The sequence below is a fragment of the Erpetoichthys calabaricus genome, chromosome 11 (genome assembly GCF_900747795.2).
Source record: "Erpetoichthys calabaricus chromosome 11, fErpCal1.3, whole genome shotgun sequence".
NCBI classification, from domain to species: domain Eukaryota; kingdom Metazoa; phylum Chordata; class Cladistia; order Polypteriformes; family Polypteridae; genus Erpetoichthys; species Erpetoichthys calabaricus.
Window position 1 is genome coordinate 35,021,115 of NC_041404.2, and position 18,024 is coordinate 35,039,138.

Below are 18,024 nucleotides of genomic sequence, written 5' to 3' on the forward strand. Positions count from 1 at the left end.
GGCAACTCAGGCCCCTTCTTCTGATTACGTTTTGCCTGAAGAAGGGGCCTGAGTTGCCTTGAAAGCTTGCATATTGTAATCTTTTTAGTTAGCCAATAAAAGGTGTCATTTTGCTTGGCTTTTCTCTACATTCATAATGGCTAACACGGTACAACACCCTAGTACTATAGACTATAGTTTAGCATTTAACACAATAAACTCCTCTAAGCTCTAGGCACAGGAAACACTAACTAAAGACTTCACTGTGCAGCTTGGTTTTTAACTTCTTGACAGACAGACCCTACATTGTTTGAGTGGGTGGCTGCACTTTATCATCCCTCACTCTCAATACAGGGGCTCCACAGGGTTGCGTGCTGAGTCCTCTGCTATACTCCGTCTATACATTTGACCGTCTGGCTGCATGTGACTCTAATATCATTGTCAAATTTGCTGACTATACAACTGTGGTAGACTTGATCTATAACAACAAGTAAGATTAACTGGATGAAGTGGAGAATCTAGCGTCAAGTCAACAGTCTTCTCTTGAACGTCAACAAGATAAAGGAGCTGATTGTGCTCCATGGGAGAAAATAGCAGAGGAACTACCACCCTCTAGGTATTAATTTAGTATAAATAACGTTCATGTGGCGAGGGGGGACAGGTTCATATACCTTGGTGTTCATATCACAAAGGACCTGACCTGGTCTAGGCACATTGACACCTTGGCGAAGAAGGCATGACAACATTTTTCCTACCTCAAGCCCCTCAGGGATTTTGCTGCTTCCCCAGATACTAAAAAACATCTGCATATCTACCACTGTAAACATCGTGACAGAAAGTGTTATCTCCTGGTTTGGAAAGAGACACATGGGATAAGATGCCAAATAGTGTGGTAGATTGTAGAACTTTAAGGAACTCCAAAACTAGACTTAATATGTGCATTATCTGTAATGTGACTATCTGTAAGGTCATTCTCATTACCTTATTTACCTCAATACCTAGGAGTGCAGTTGGATGATAAATTAGACTGGACTGCCAATACTGATGCTCTGTGTAAGAAAGGACAGAGCTGGTTATACTTCCTTAGAAGGCTGTCATCCTTCAACATCTGTAATAAGATGCTGCAGATGTTCTATCAGACGGTTGTGGCGAGCGCCCTCTTCTACGCTGTGGTGTGCTGGGGAGGCAGCATTAAGAAGAAGGACGCCTCACGCCTGGACAAACTGGTGAGGAAGGCAGGCTCTATTGTTGGCATGGAGCTAGACAGTTTGACATCTGTGGCAGAGCGACGGGCGCTCAGCAGGCTCCCATCAATTATGGAGAATCCACTGCATCCACTGAACTGTGTCATCTCCAGACAGAGGAGCAGCTTCAGCGACAGACTGCTGTCACTGTCCTGTTCCACTGACAGACTGAGAAGATCGTTCCTCCCCCACACTATGCGACTCTTCAATTCCACCCGGGGGGTTAAACATTAACATTATACAAAATTACTGTCTGTTACACCTGCATTGTTATCAATCTTTAATTTAATATTGTTTTTTGTATTAGTATGCTCCTGCTGGAGTATGTGAATTTCCCCTTGGGATTAATAAAGTATCTATCTATCTATCTATCTATCTATCTATCTATCTATCTATCTATCTATCTATCTATCTATCTATCTATCTATCTATCTATCTATCTATCTATCTATCTCAACTTGTGTTTTGTTCAAAGTACTCATTCAAATCAATAATTTAGTTACTTTTTTAAGTGTCTAATATAGTTTTCAGCTCAACAGGGTCTTTAATTTCTCTCTTTTTTACTGAATTTTGCACTGCACCACTGGGCTCTTGTTTTTAATGACCATCCATTTTCTCTTTTACAATTCGGTAACACATTAAATGTACAATCTCATAAAAAAAGACCTATGCGAAACACCTCTGACCATGTCCAACTCATGTCAAGCAGCCAGGGCGGATCATTTTCTTTCATAAATGCTTTTTATTTATGTCTGATAGGGTTTATAATCGCAAGGATAGACGTGGGTCAGGATGTGTGCTGGATAGTGGATGGCTGTGAGTGCCTGTATTGCAGACAGGGACTTTTCTTTCTTATTCTTAGGCATTTTTCCTTTCACTTACACTAGGGCTCATTTGCGAGCTGGGCCACTGGGTGCACACCCAAGTCACACTGATTGTACATTCAACCATGCATGATATATCTTCTCTATTCAACCTCACAATGTTAGGCTTTACCTGTTTATTAAAATATAGTATCATCATAACTGAATTGCTTATTGTAAAAATGCCTTTTAAATCAATACATTAGATGCCATTTAGAGTTATTTTCTAATATCACTGTTTAATATTAACCAAATATACTGCTTAACTGTCTTTTCATATTAGTTATACCGGTCTCTACGAACATTCATAAATTTTTTCATTCATAGAAAATTTTGCATGGGCAGGGGTGCAAAATTTTCTAAGGACACCCATGCTGCTGCCTGAAGACCAATTCAGAGAAACTGAGCTTCTGTCCACAGACCATCCCCATAATAAATGTGGACGGTGCCAAGAAGAGGGGTCCTCCAACTCCAATCCTGGTACGCTGCTGTGGCTACAGGTTGTCATTCTAACCGTCTTTTTAATTAATGACAATTTTTTGCTGCTAATTAACTTCTTCTCCTATCTTTTTAATTGACTTGATTTTTAAGAGTCAGTCACTCTGAATTGCTTCATGTTTTCCTTAAACAGCACCCAAACAGAAATGAGAAGTGAAGTGAGCCAGCAGATGACCATCTATGTTGTTGCCACAAACTCCATCCAATTTCTTAATAACAAGTCAATTCTTGTTGTTACCTAAACCCATTATTTAATTCCATGTCTAGTTGGTGATCTAATTCTGCCATAGCAGACATTTCCAAAATTGATGATTTTCTTTTTTCTAAGAACACCATCAAAATGTTTTTTGGACCTGAGCAGATTATTGAGATCTTCACCTTTTTTTTTTAGATGTTGTATAATGAACACAGGTTGCTGGTCCAGTGTTGGCTCATTTTGTATCTCATTGCTTGGCTTCTGATTAAGGAAAAAAGTAAAGGGTCTGAGTCTTAAATAGCAAGTCAATTAAAATTATGAAAATGAGTTAATTAGCAGCAAAAACTGATCACTAATTAAGAAAAGGGTTAGAATGAAAACCTGCAGCTGAACCTGGAGTTTGGAGACCCCTGGCCTAGAGCTACGTGATACCCTACTGTCAATTCTCATGTCATGTGTATGTACTACTTATATTAGTTAACTTATTTATGCTGTAAGATGTATATATTTATATATTTTTACAGTATTAATATAATGCACACAACTATTTCCATGCATGTATTTTTATTTATAGAGTCATGTATTTATTGTTTATTATTTTTTTTTCTGTTCTTCTTTCAAATGCGCAGTCTTGGAGGTTAGAAACTATATATCTCACTGCATATTGTCCTGTGTATAACTGTATCTGACAAATAAAATTTGATTTGATGTGCATAAATGGACTATGATGCCATCTAGTGTTGGTGCCCAATACAGTTAGGATAGACCCCAGCCCCTGTGACTCTGGATGGGATAGCAGAGACAACTTACCTCAGCTGACTAATCAGGCTCAAAGGAATGGATGTGTCTTCCCATTTGTAATGTCTGATGTTATTATGTTCATATTGAGACACTTTTTTAATTTGCTTCTTTTACACACACACACACACACATTATATCATTTATGTTGCTGTCTAATGGCTAGCAGGACTGGGAACAAAGCAAAAATCAGCCTCGGATGGGGTGCTGTTCCTGCACGTGTCCACAGTTATATTCATGTGAAACCAAATTGGAATTGCCAGTTCATTTATTGCACACTTTTTTTGGCATTCGGGAGGAAAACTGGAATACCTGGAGGAAAAACGAAGAAACACGGAGAGAATGTGCTTAGTAGGCACGGCCAGTAGCACAGTACAGAATACAAGTCCAGGACCACCAAATCAATGAGGGAGCTTTGCTAATCACCACACCACAGTGTTATCCAGTTGGCTACTCTTTGAAAGTAGATATTTTTTTGATTTGACAGGTGCTGACAGAAGGTTGATTGCTAATATGCCGTTTGATGGATATAACACTGGCCATTTTTAATATGTTTCTTGTTAATTCTATTTTCCCTAATTTCTCTTTCTTTAATTTTAAAATATTTTTATTTATTTAATTCTCAAATTTATTTTGCCTCAGCCTATGTGATTGTAGGGCTCAGTTTTCTGTTATTTCTGGAAAGTTTTCTGTTGTGTGATGGCAGCTGTCAGGCTTGACAGGAATAAGAGGTAAACAACCACTTACAGAGATTTGTTTTCTCTTTGACACTAAGGGGTGTTTTTCTGTTGATCTGTGTTGAAAAAGTCAAATAAAGTCTACTGTGATTCAATGTTGTATAATAATAAAATGGGAATACTTCCAAAGATCTGAATACTTTTTATAGGCAGTGTATTCTCTCTATCTATAGTCCAGAAGTTAGTAGCTCCACAATGTTAGGGCTAGAGCCTTCCTTCTACATTTCATGCTCATAAACTGTCTGACCTTAAAAATTAAACAGTTCATCAAAGTACTATTTTAACAGTGGCAAAGACTTTGCAAAAGTGTTAAATCAGTCATTAAGAAATGGAAAGAGTATAGCAGAGCTGTAAATCTGCCTAAAGCAGACTGTCCACAAAAACTGAGTGATGATTCAAGAAGAAGACTAGTGAGGGAGGCCACCAAGGCACCTATGCAGACTCTGAAGAAGTTACAAGCAACAGTGTCTGAGAATGGAGAGACTGTGCAGATGATAACTGTTGCCCGAGTGCATCACCAATCATGGCTTATAGGAGAGTAGCAAAGGGGGAAAAACTCACATGACATCTTGGCTAGTGTTTGCTAGAAGACACATGGGAGCCTGTGAAGTCACCTGGCAGAATGTTTTATGGTTTGATGAAACCAACATTTAGATTTTTGGCAATCAAACTAAACAGCATTATTAAAAACACAGCAATCCCACCATAAGGAATGATGAAGGCAGCAGCAAGCTGTTGGGATGGTTCTATCCAGCGGGCCCTGGAAAGCTCAAGAGAGAAGAATGAAGAAATGCATGCAGCAAAATACTGGGTGAAAATCTGATGCTGTCTGCAAAGATGAAACCTGTGAGTGTGGAAAAGATTTGTGTTCCAGCAAAGGATAATGCCAAAACTACACAACAGCATTAATGTTCTAGAGTGCTCATGTCAGAGTCCAGATCTCAATCCAAATGAGAATTTTTGCGACTGGACTTGACAAAGGCTGTTCACTCATAATCCCCAATGCAAACCTGACAGGGCTTGAACAGTTTTACAAAGAGGAATGTGCAAAATGGAAATGTCCAGATGTGCAAAGCTGATAAACAGAGACACAGTGGAGGCACTCCAAGCAACTCTCTGAAAGCACAAGACAGGGGATGGGGTCAAAATAGCATCCAAGTCATCCAATATCCCTTGTAGGCCGTGAACAAAAACTGAGTGCACTTAAAATTGGAGATAAATCCATACAAGAGAGTCTATATACACACAAACTGAACTGAGGGTTTTAATCAGGAAATCTGCATTTGTGAGGCAGCAGTGGTAACCACTGCACCAACATGCTACACAATCCTAAATTAATAAAGTAATTACATTGCCGTGGACGTGCACCCCAAGCCATTTCAGTTTGCAAATTAGCACTGTTGTCACTGCTGGTAACCAGCTGCGAACCCACAATGTCTGGATTACAAGAGCCCTCAGAAACTGTCCAGCCTTGGATGGTCAGATACAGTGGAGTGCTGTCTGGTGACGTCAGCTGAGCTCTGTCACATGCTCAGCACCCAACCATACAGTTTAGCACCACAACACCACAGGAATCAGTCAGGTAGAAACTGTAACTAAGTTCATCAACAAGGGGGCATGTGAAGGATGGTCAGGAGTAGATGTGTTCATTCAAAAGATTTCCTCAGACTGCTGTAATCATATGGAACTCTTTACCTGGTAGTGCTTTTCAAAGCATCACTTTGGTGGTCTTTTAAGTGTTCACTGGATATTATTTTGTAAACACTAAGAGAATAGGAATTGATGAGCTATATTAGACTAAATGGACTGTTCTTGTCAAATTTCATCTTATGTTCTTAATCAAGTAAATGAACAAGACTTTCTTGATTAAACCAGATAAATCATTCCAGCAGATGCTGTGAAATTACACTTCATTCATCCATCTCTGGAGCTAAACAAGTGATTTCAATTGTAAAATGACAACTTTTCCATTCCTGCATGGGAATAGCTAATGAAAAGTTTCTTCTATGAAGTTTTACCTGGTATTGCAATGACATTACTTGTGCTGGACTGGCATTCAGTGTCTCACAGATTGTGGTCTGGTAATTCTTGTAGTTACATGATTCATTCATATCTTTCATCCATCATTCAGTTTAGTGCCATTGAATGAACCTGCTTAATCTAATTTCAAGGTCATAGGGAGCTGCAGCTTATCCCAGCAGAATCAGACGCAATGTGTGGAGGGGTGCCAGTCCATCACCAGACACACATGTGCGCACACATGCTCATTAAAACAGGCCAATTTCAAGTCATCTAAGGCCTTCTCTCTACATTTGATTTTTTCAGAACATTGAACACAGGGTCACCCATTTTTGTTTTGAATGCTGTTAAAGCTCTCCAATCAGCTTTTCCAAAAGGGTTGGTATCAATTATCCAGCTGAACTAAAAAAGAGTTTATGTTGTCCAATTTACTAACATCATTTATGTCTGTGAGGAATATACCTTTCATGCTGAACGTTTTTACAGTCTCTCTCACCTTAATTTACTGTCCTCAGAACATCTCTACTTCTGACACATGTCATTCCTTAGAGTGGGGCTATTCTTAAGCACTCTCCTTAGCTTATTCCCCACTCATGACTGAGCCCTGGTCCTGGACCAGTCAGAAAAGGTTCTAAATGGGGGAGCTATAGAAAATGTATAGTCCTAGAACATACAGTAAAAGCATCATAATTTTGACAAGGAAAGTAAAACATTCAGTCCATCGGGCTTGCTCCGTTTGTCAATAGGTCAGTTGTCCCAGAATCTCATCCAGATACTTAAAGTCTGTCACAGTTTCTGCTTCAACTCCATGACCCAGTAGTTTGTTCCAGATTCCCACAAATCTTTGAGTAAAGAATTCCTTCTTGGCTTCAGTCTTAAGCCCTATTCAGACAGGATTAGATTCCCACAAGGAGGTGGTGTAAAGTAATTATTATCAGAGGACTTCTATAATTTAAGCCCAGGCTGAATCATTCATGTCAGTAACTTTTGCGAACTGCGCATTCATGTCTCAGTAAAGATTCCAGAGCCTTTAACCTTTTATAAACATTCAGTAAAAATTAACCAAAGGTTAAACTATTTTCATGTCCGTAAAAAATCCAGCATTTCCTGTGTAAACAGCATTTCCTCTGGATTTTAGAGGTTTTCTCAAATAAAACTGAGGCAGTGAAAGAACTTGTCCACACTGTGTGTGACCCATATCGGATCACGTCAGACTATGTGAGAATGCAGTGGCGGGCAAAACCACACTGGTGTTTGGTGTCCCCTTGCGAGTAACCCTACTTATTTGAAGGCCTGCAAGTCAGATGACTTCTCCGGGCTTGAAGAGGCACTACGCCAAGCCGCTTGTCAACTGCAACTATATTATCTCAAGGCGTGCTTTCAAATTGGAGCAGCCCGACAATGAAAAGCTTCCCCGAAGCCGTTGCGATTGAAGGAAAGATCAGACTGCTGAGTTCAGAAGGTTGCAGGCAAAGAAAAAGAGCATGTAGAGAAAGAGAGGACATAGTGAAGTAGTTGAAAGTTCACTGTCTAACTTACCTGCAGAGGTGAACAAGAAGCCAGTGCATCATGGTCGCAAAAACGCTAATGGGGAAAGGTGAAGGTTTGATACAGCGACACTGCACCTGCAATGCACTTTTGGTTGGAAGTGTTTGTGGGTGCTCACGTTTTCAGTTTTTACTTTTGATTATCTTTCAATCCATCCTTCAAGAACTGTTTGTGGAAGAAGAAGAAGAAGGAAGAACAACATTTTATTGAAATTTTTTTCATCACTTTTTTTATTTTCAGTCACTGAAATTATTGTCAATAATTTTGTTAATGTTTTTGAATTGAACTGTATATATTTGCAAGACATTACTGTAAATAGTATTGACATCTGTGGAATGAACCAGAATTCTGTTTTTTGAACAGTCATTATTGTCGATGTCTCAGTTCTCACATCCCCTGATCATTTGGTTATGTCTCCAGGTGCCCAGAGTCTGAAACTGTGCAACAGTGCCATTGTACAGGGCACCTCAAGGCTTAGAAGACTGGTCTATCTGTGTCATTTTTCCAGATGTATCCTATCCGTGCAAATCCATGGTAAAAATTACCAACATTGTTTCATAACAGTGACTTTACATATGCCCCGAAAACATATCCCAACCAAATAGGGCACTCGTCAATGCATCACCTCCAAATGTTATAAAAAAGGATGTCACACGCGTGAGCTTGGGAAAAAACTTGCAGATTTAGATGTTGACAAACCAAGGCCGCTAAGCAATAATGGAATATATTTGTGCTTCCTCTCTGCAGAAAGGAAGATCAACGTGCCATTATGTATAATGTCACTTCTGGGGTCAGCCCATCTGTGTCCGCCTCTTCCTCCCAGAGACAACCATAAATGAAACCACTGCTATCTTGGGGCAGATTTGACCACAACAACGGGACTAGTCTCAACTCTGCATTAACATGAGTTTTCTTTAGGGCCTTTTGCACTCTTTATAATATAAAAGATTTGCCTTCGGGTATCTCAGACATTTTATGAGTTCTATGTGTTTTATTATAAGGGTAATTGGCTAAGGACAGTCAATCTACAACTGAAGCCTGCAGACTTCAGGTCAGTGCCTAAGAAGCACTGGTTACAAAGCAGGAGCCAGCCCCGGAATTAGTTGCCCTGCATTTTGCTTTTATTGTTCTGTTGCCATTGGTTTAAGCCTAATAGTCATACAAATCAGTTGAATTATTGATCATTATTAGAGGCCTAGAGTACTGGATCAACAAGTCAGAAAATGTACACATGGTGTAAAATTCAGGTGATTTCAGGGACTAAGTTAACTAATATGAAAGTTTGAGTATTTCACAGTTTCTTAATTACTTCATCAAAGAGTCACCTCTCACATTTTTGTTTATTAGGTATTTTCGTAAAAATCAGTTCAAAAAATATATCAATAATAGAATGCAATTGCATCTGTTAGTAGACAACATTAAATAAATGCTGTTTAAAAAGCACTTAACAGTATCATGTGTTTAAAAATGTATCCTACACAGGCTTGCGATGGCTCAACAGCTTTCATTCACTGAAGATTCCAATTCAAATGATGTAAAAATGGCTAATTTGACTAATGTGTGTTGAGGGTGGAGGCTCTCTGACTAAAAATCACTCTCGATATTACCCAAAGAAAGGAGAGAAGCCACTAAAATAAGTTTGACATTTTGCTATTAATAATAGTTAAAACCCAGTAATTCATTAAAATTGTAATAAAAACTAAGAACTTGGAAAGGGACTGATTTGCTGTATAACAGGAATACCAACAATAAGGATTTTAATTCTAGTCTGATACACAGAAACAGAAGTGGTTCTTTGGGCATGGATAAATAGTAACACAGGCTCAGTCTGTCGAAAGTTATACCATTGAGTTTAGCAAGTGTTATCTGTAATCTAGTCATTGGTATTTGTGGCACAATTGATCAGATTACGAACACATTGCAAGGTGATTTCCACAATTTGCACATGAACTTGATGTTAGCACGTTGTTCGAACTGTGACACTGAATGACTATCCGCACGTCTAACTCAAACGGTAATACAATACAATACAATACAATTTATTTTTGTATAGCCCAAAATCACACAAGAATTGCTGCAATGGGCTTTAACAGGCCCGGCCTCTTGACAGCCCCCCAGCCTTGACTCTCTAAGAAGGCAAGGAAATACTCCCAAAAAAACCTTGTAGGGAAAAAAATGGAAGACACCTTGGGAAAGGCAGTTCAAAGAGAGACCCCTTTCCAGGTAGGTTGGGTGTACAGTGGGTGTCAAAAAGATGGGGGTCAATACAATAATTAATTAAAACAATTACAGTAATTAAAACAATATTACACGCTGAAACCAATCCAGAGTTGTTGTAACTGGTCTACATTTGTGCTGCGCTCCCCTCCACAACAATGTGTGCGTAATCTGATCTCTCACTCTCTGGCTATATCACAATTCTGGGAACTTTTTGACTACCCCTTGTATAACATGATATATCCCGATCTTCTGCACGAATATTAAGTGCAGCTCCGAACTTTTTATTACTTAGCAGAGTTGCACCTTTATCGTGTAATTCATTAATTCAAACACCATTTAGCTTCAGTTTGGTAACATTGATTTTTCACAATAACAATCTGTACATAATACTAGTTCAGTCACAATAACAATCTGTACATAATACTAGTTCAGTCAATCCAGTCTCATACTATATATGCTTATGAAACTGCTTTCATCTTCCATTCATTTCTTAAGAAGAAACTTTTCTTTTGTACTTTTATGGTGAACTTACCTAAAGCAGCAGGAGAATGTGCTGCTGGATGAGCTGTTTGAGCATGTGTGCCCTTTCCCTCGCGTTGAATTAGGGACCTGAGCAGCTGTCGGGCGAGTAAAAGACAAAAATATATAAATTATACCAGTTAAAGTAACTGCTGTCAAGGTAAATCAGAAACAGTATACTGACTCGACGTTGAATTCGCACAGAATGATTCTCTGTTTCTGGATGGATGAGTTTACAGTTTTGCCAATGCTTTCCATTGGGAGAGTTTGAACTTTCAAAAACTATGCACAGTATGATCTATTGGTGATATTTCAGCAAAAACTGAATTGTCTTGACAAATTTCCTTGAAGAATAAGTGTGCTAATTTATTTAAAAAGTGGGTCCCCTGGGGGTTTCAAGTGGAGAGACAGACATGGCTATCACAGTAGGTGCTCCTCGCATTATATGTGAATGCTCTTAAAAATTGAGTCTATAGAAATCCATTGTTTTTACATCTTTCCATGAGCATGTTGTAGAGTGTCCTTGTGTTTAGCATATGGGGTCACAGGGCCACAGCCTATCCCATCAGCAATGGGTGCATAAGCAGAAAGAGTCCCAGCCAGTGTGTCAGCCTTTTTCAAGGCCCGTTTAATTAAATAAATTATTCAAAAAATCAATCTGCATAATTACATTTGGAGCATGAGTTGGATTAAACTGTTTTAGAAAATGGATGGATAAATTGCTAAATATTAACAATAATATTAGGGCGTCATATTGGTACTGTTCCTCAGCCCTGCTATTGAATCCTAGCACTGTCACTACCCGTGAGGAGTTTCTCATGTCTTTATGGGATTTCCTCCAGCTACTCTGGTGTCCTCCCAAGGACATCTCCATTGGGTTGATTAGAGGATTTAAACTGGACCATTGTGAGGGTTCTCATTGTAATGGACTGTCTAGAGTTAGATCCACATTGCTACCTGGATAGGCACTATTTCTTGGTGACCTTGAACTGGATAAGGCAGGTTAATGTATTTATTATTATTATTATTATTATTATTATTGCACAGAAAACAAACAAATGCCCTAAAAGTACTTGTTGTAAGGACACAGTCAAGATTTCACATTGTCCATGTAATTTATATCTACATACTGCTACATAAATATATTTTATACACATAAAGACCCATCTTTAGACTTTTAGTGAACAATCCATGCCGTCATTTGCCAGAAAGACCAGATGGCTAGTCTGGCTAGGTCGGTACAAATTCCCAATTCACCTATCAAAACAACATGAAAAATTATTGCTCTGCATAAGTACAGCTAATGTGAGTATGAATCTCCTCCCTTACCCTTCATTTGCTGAGACTTTGATAGAAATAAAAATGACTTATGAAAAGGCCAAGTATGATGTTATGCTTCTCTGTGCTTCGTTCAGCACTTGCAGGTTGATCCCCCTTTAAGATGAAATAGCACATTGTGTTATAGGTTCTAGTAATCTAATCAGAGTTCTGTTCATTCCTTTAATTTTCATTTTTCATGTGGGATCAAAAACAATTTAATACATTTTAATACATTTTAAGTTGTTTATTGAACTTGATTTGACTGAGCACTAACCTCACACAAATATAAGACATTAATAAAATAGACACTGTGACTCTTTTATACATCACAGCCTTTTATTTCTCTTTTTGGAGTGTAAACAAATAAGTAAGAAATGAAAAAATGTAAAAGATATGTGGCACATGTACAATTTCTTTTTTTTTTTTTGACTTCTTTAATAAATCTATCTCTAATCCGTATTGCATTTTTAATAAATTCAGAATAAATTAATCAGATAAGTTGTTTAATTACCCTATAAAACACCTTTTTACTATTCTTAGGCCCAGCATATATTGTTTGCCCCTTCCCAATGTATTTTCATTAAGTTTCAAGGTGAACCAAAATAAATGAAATTTCCTCAAGGTCAGGATATGAGCATCCCTCACTGCCCAAGTGAAATGCCCCGACTTCAGCCTTCATTCACTCCGTGAAGGGAGATCAGATCTGAAAATGACATTACTTGAATCCAATGTATTGCAGTGTACTAGCAGGAGAATAGAAAAAATGATAACTGCATTAAAAGGGGGAAAAGGCAAAAAAAAACATGTACAGAGTTATGATGCTGGGTATGTTTTAATGCTGCAGTTGTATGTTTCCTTTAAAAATTACAAAGACATATAAACAATGAAATGGAATTCCCGTCATACTTCAGATTTAACATTGTTTCACTTGACTGTGTAATGCCCTCTTTCATCGTGCCCGTCATCTCCCTCATCAGTTACAGTAAACACATTGGCATCTGGAAGATATTTCTTCAGGGACACTGTATATTAAATGTATATTGTGTGTACTCTATCTATCTATCTATCTATCTATCTATCTATCTATCTATCTATCTATCTATCTATCTATCTATCTATCTGAGCTGTGAATTGAATTGAATCAATTCAGAAATGGATCGATGGATGAAATAAAAAAGGATTGACTTCTGATTAATGGTTGATTCCTGTCTTGCAATTTATGGTGCCAGCACCCCAAAACCCATTAATAGTATAAAAGAGTTCAGAGAAAGGCTGAGTGGATCAAATAAAAATAATAGCAACATGATGGTGCAGGGTCCTCCTGGCTTATAGGATATGGACTTCAGTGTGATTCCAAAATGTTGTACCTTCTGTGTGGAAGTTAGATGTTAACCTCATGTTAACTTATGTTTTCTTTTCAAGTCCAAAACTATTCTAGTGAACTGCCCATCCATCAATCCATCCAGCCATGATTTTTTTTGATATTTTATTGAATTTATTAAAAGCATGTAACATTCCATACAATCAAGTCAAACTTGACAAAACTAAAATTGATCAACCCCACCCATGAGAAGAGAGGAAGGCCAACAACCAGAGGAAAACTACTGAGAGTAGTAAAGAGAGAGAGGAGTCTTGTCCCCCAATTTAAATGCTTATTCTAAAATATTATTCATTAGATCCTACATTGTTTTAAAAAGGTTTTGCACAGATCCTCTAAGTGAGAATGTAATTTTTTGCCTATTTCAAATAGTATTGAACATCAGTTACCCACTGACTTAAAAGAGGTGGGTTAGGATTCTTCCAATTGAGCAAGATAAGTCTACGTGCCAATAGTGAAGTAAAGGCAATCGCAGTTTGTTTGTCCTTCAACACTTAAAGCCCATCTGGGAGTCCAAACACAGCCATTAGTGGATTAGGAGGGATTGTGACTCCAAGACTGTCTGATATGCATTTAAAATTTTTTGTCCAGAATGACATTAATTGTTCGCTTCCTGGGTCCTCCCTGCGTGGAGTTTGCATGTTCTCCCCGTGTCTGCGTGGGTTTCCTCCGGGCGCTCCGGTTTCCTCCCACAGTCCAAAGACATGCAGGTTAGGTGGATTGGTGATTCTAAATTGGCCCTAGTGTGTGCTTGGTGTGTGGGTGTGTTTGTGTGTGTCCTGCGGTGGGTTGGCACCCTGCCCGGGATTGGTTCCTGCCTTGTGCCCTGTGTTGGCTGGGATTGGCTCCAGCAGACCCCCGTGACCCTGTGTTCGGATTCAGCAGGTTGGAAAATGGATGGATGGATGGATGATATTAATTGGTACATGCGCAAAACATGTGGCCCAGTGAAGCTGGAGCTCGATTGCAATGATTGCATTTTGGACAATTTGAAATGAGACAGATGTGCTCGATAAAAGATTTTAAGTTGAATAACTGAATGCTTTGCACATGTGGAGCTCGAGTGAATTCTGCACCTGGCTGCCTTCCACTCCATTTCTGAAATGTTGAGTAAGAGACTGTGCTCTGGGATCTTTAAAAGGAAGGGACTTTAAAATGTTTTTATATATTATAGAAATGCTGTCTGAGTCCCCAAGACTGATCTATGTCTCTTATGAAGTAGAAATAGGTGGGAGGTCAGGAAAACTGGGCAGATTTTGTTTAGCAAAGTTTCTAATTCGGAGATAGTGAAAAAATTGTGTTGATGGGAAATTAAATTTGGAGTGTAATTGTTCATAGGATGCTAAGACATTATTTATATACAAATCTTTAAATGATTTAATCCAATTCATTTTTCAAACATTAAAAACTATATAAACTTGAAGGGCTTCCTACATTGGTTCCATATTCTAAGTGAATGAAGTACAGTTGGGTTGTTAATATATTGACGACACCTTGTATTTGCTGGTGTACAAGGCAAGGAATGTAAAGAAGTGCTGCAGGATTTCATTTCCATTGCAGACCAAGCTAGTGTGTGTTCATCTATTTGAGTCGATGTCCAACATCCATGAATTTTTTAACCTGATCATCCAAGGCAGGGTTGCAAGCACAGAAGGCAAAGCAGGAACAATATCTGATCAGGGCGCTAATCCTCTGGTGAACTACTGAACCTAAATTGGCCCAGGGAGAAGAAGCTTTGCTATGCTTCACTGGACTGGTCTTTGACCCAACCTTCATTGCTGTTTTAAGCCTTTCACTTCCATCAGGGATTTACTGGAAAAAATAATCACCAATGAGGATGTGTCAATGAAAAATAACTAGAAAAAAGCAACTAGAAAATAACTAGAACAACTAAAATAACTAGCACATAAGCCATGCTAGATCACTAAGTACTTCCCGTGTTCCTCTACATATTTAGCCACACATTGGTCATGTCTTTTCCTAACCCCTCTTAATCCAGACCTGGGTCACAGAGGGGCGCTGGAGCCTATCTAAGCCAACACAGGGTGCAAAGCAGGAACAAATCCTGGGTGCCAGTCCATTGCAGGGAAACACACATGCACACACCCCCTACACAGACCAATTTAGTGCCACCAGTTCACCTAACCTGCATGACTTTGGACTCTGGGAGGAAACTGGAGTACCTGGAGGAAACCCACAAAGACAGAGGGAGAACATGCAAATTCCTTGCAGGGAGGACCTGCGCCTCCATCCCTGGTCTCTTTACTGAGGCGGCAGCACTGCCACTGCACCAATGTGCCACCTGCTACTCATTTGTGAATATAAAAAATTATTATGATATCTCAGTTTAAGCCACACCTTGATTTACTGTATGTCTAACAGATCTATATAATAAAAGCCCAGCGCGACGTCCGTGTCCGGGTCCGGGTTCCTTTTGGCTGTATAGCCGCCCCCGTAGAAAAGCCCCAGTCCTTCCCCTCTCAGAATTCCTGCTTACCCCGCTCCGTTCTTTCCCCTTTGTGCACGTGAGTATTTCGAGCCCCGCGTCTGAGTCGGATGGTTCCCCTGCTCACCAATTCGTGTGTTTCAAGCCGCGATTTTCTATTTTCTCCCTTCCGGCCCACTATGCCTTTCCGTCTTCAGATACCCATGTGCACTTGTACGGAGGAGACCTTACGGAACAATGCCGAAACGAAAGGCAACTAAACCTGCTGCTGCGAGAGACGACACATTACAGCGTGATCACGAAGCAAAGAGGCAAAAAGAGGCCAGTCGCTCGCAAGAAACGGACACTCAGCATTCACACAGATTAGCTCAACGACGCGTCTCTGCCGCAAAACGAAAGGCAACTGAAACCCCTACAGAGAGAGAAGACAGATTACGCCGTGACCGCAAAAGAAAGAGGCAAAAGCGTGCCAATGAGACACCCGACGACAGGTCCTTACGATTGCAAAACAACCGTAATAGACAAACCTCTACAGAGAGAGAGGACACATTACGCATGACCACTTACTTGAAGCAAACATAATTACTGGTAAACACTGTGGTCAACACGTCTTCATCCCCAGGATAGGTCTCGATACTATGGATGACTCTGACCTGCCTTTTGACATGCACAGAAGGCAATTCCCACTCCGATTGGCATACGCTATTACAATAAATAAGGCGCAGCGTCAAACACTAGATCTTGTAGGTATATTCCTACCGGAGCCTGTCTTCACACATGGCCAGCTCTATGTCGCCTTCTCCAGAGGAAAAGGTTTTCCAAAAGTGAAAGTCAAAATATTGCCTTGCAAAAGTCAAGGGAAATTACTACAAGATACTAATAAATACTTCACACAGAACGTTGTTTACCAAGAAGTACTCGACTCTGTCCACTCGAATGCCACGGGATTGTGTGACTCCACAGACATTACTATGTGCAATGAAGGTGACGGATGCGATGACACGGTGCTGCATGTCACTGACGAAGTTAATGAAGACCACTCAAATGACCTACATCGTTTTGCTCTTCAGAATGAAGTACCACTACATGCCCCCTCGACAAGCACAGGACGTCCTCAACGGTATGATCCTCCTCTTCCTTACAACCATTTACACAACGTATACGATTCTGATTAGTCTGCGTCCCACACTTCGTGAATCATGGGTTTTGTTTTGAAATTTTGTTTCCCATGCAAAAATCAAATGCGGTGCGATGAAGGACCCAGTTCACGACTGGCAGCCGCGTTTAAACAGGGAGTCCTTCAACTGTGGTCATCCAACGTGCAGTGTAGTGTGCGCCAAGTCGCTAGTATATAAATAATGTCTGAAAATGCCAATGTCCCAACCAATAACAAATATGACAAAATCAAAGTAAGGTACAAAAAAGTGAAATGTTAGTTGTTAGAGGCTCCATCATACAGTGTCTATAAAAAGTATTCACCTCCTTAGAAGTTTCCACAATGTATTTTTATACAACATTGAATCACAGTAGATTTAATTTGTCTTGACACACTGATTAACAAAAATGCTCTTTAATGTCAAAGTGAAAGCTGGTCTCTGCAAAGTGATCTAAGTTAATTAGAAATATAAAACACAAAATAACTGATGGCCTAACTATTTGGCCCCTTTAACATGTGTGGCACGCGGCTGGGGGTGGTACCCAGCCGGGACGCCCAGAAGGACAGGAGGAGGGCTCATGCCTCCTCCGGACCGCCAGGGAGCGTCCTCATGCCTGGAGGACTTGGGACCTCAGCACTTCCGCCACACTAGGAAGGGCTGGGGGGAAGAAGGAAAAAGAGACACCCGGAGTGCTTCCGGAAAGACAGCCGGCACTTCTGCCACACAGGGGCGTGTCAAAGGAAGATTGCCGGGAACCACCTGGAGCACATCCGGGTGACTATAAATGGGGCCGCCTCCCTCCTATCAATGAGCTGGAGTCGGGAGCAGGAGCAGGAGCAGGACGAAGCTCCTGGAGAGAAAATAGAGGTGGCCCAGGGACAAGGCGAGAAAAGGCCCAGGAGAAGGGAGAATGGGGCTAGAGCACTGTGAGTTGTGCGGGACTGAGCTGTGTTGTGTGGAGAACGGGACGAAAATAAAAGGTTTTTGTATAAAGATGTGGTCTCAGTCTGATGGTGTCCGGGCAAGTCTCACACATGACTCACCTAATGACATCGGTGCACGTTGAATTAGTTCAACAGAGATCACGTGTCTGGGGTTTAAA